A 1,326-nucleotide genomic window follows, 5' to 3' on the forward strand; every position below is an offset into this window, starting at 1 on the left:
ACTGGCGTTGGAGAATGATGATGATGATGATGAATGCAATGCACTTCCTGATTTGCCATTTCATGGTCATAATTAAATTAAATTAATCAGGTGAGGTGAGAAGGATACTGGAACATTGGTCAATCCACTTAATTCTATCCAAGTGTTCTGGGTTTGAATCCCCGTGACTTCGGGTGACACCAGGAAGAACATCCAGTCATACATCCTTGGCCAAGTCGTAGATTGAGCCTGTGGGTGCTACCAACCCCCCATATATACATGGGAAGGTGGTAGTGATCATCATCATTCTCCTACTCCAGTTTCCCGGGAATGATATAAAAGTGCTCTCCGCTTCTATCTTGATACATTTTTGTTCTTGGACATCTTCCCACATGATTCGTTTTTCCTAAAATTTCACCTTCTCGATCCAATGTTTTCTTAATCTTTTCCTTCCACTTTGAAGTTGAAGTATTTCCTTGTAGTTCTTGCATTGTCCATTCTCATTACTCATTTACATATCCATACGATTGAAGTCTGCGCTTCTTTATAACACTGGGAACAGGTCTTGATGCTGGCTTCCTTCTTATTCACTTCTTTTCTGATCTTGCCCCCTTCTGGTCATGTGATCCATAGTTCCTATGAATCTCATTTTTGTTGCTTGAATTCTGCTGAGGTCTTTGTTTAGTAGAGTACATGTCTCCAAAGTTTAGTTGTATTGTAATGAAGTAGGTGTGATAAGTATTTATTTGGGATTCTGAAGTATTTTGCTGTCCCAGAATAGGTTTCTGACTAGATTGTAAAAGTTCGATACTATCTAGGACCTTTTGAGTATTACTGCTGCTTGACTATTTGTTTATATTTTAGAGGTTCTTGAAGTAGGAAGCTGATTCTAATTTGGTTTCCTCCAAAAGAGGTGTTAGAATTTTTTTTGTCGTTTGAAAATGGTATAGGAAAAAGATTGCAGATTGTGTGAGAATAGTAGAGGCTTTTTCAATATGGCTCAAATAACATGTTTATCATATTTATCTTTCATGGGATCATTTTCTATAAATGTATTATTCTTGATTTAAAAGTGGCTAATATTATGATGTTTTGTTCAGGAAAGTATCTTGAGGAAAGAATCTTGCTTCTCAGTGAAGAAAAGACTATACTAGTGTATTTTTTGTAATCTGCTGAATGCTTGTTTATATTTAGTAACAAAACCCTGGTAAGCTGGCTATATATCATTAAATACCATCCAGCTTGTCAGAAGAGGAAGTAGGAGTGGTAGTGCTCTTGGATAGTTTCTACAGTGTGCAATTTAATTGCATTTACAGTTAAAATAAAGGCTGATAGAGCTAAACATTT

The sequence above is a fragment of the Anabrus simplex genome, chromosome 3 (assembly GCF_040414725.1).
Source record: "Anabrus simplex isolate iqAnaSimp1 chromosome 3, ASM4041472v1, whole genome shotgun sequence".
Taxonomy (NCBI): domain Eukaryota; kingdom Metazoa; phylum Arthropoda; class Insecta; order Orthoptera; family Tettigoniidae; genus Anabrus; species Anabrus simplex.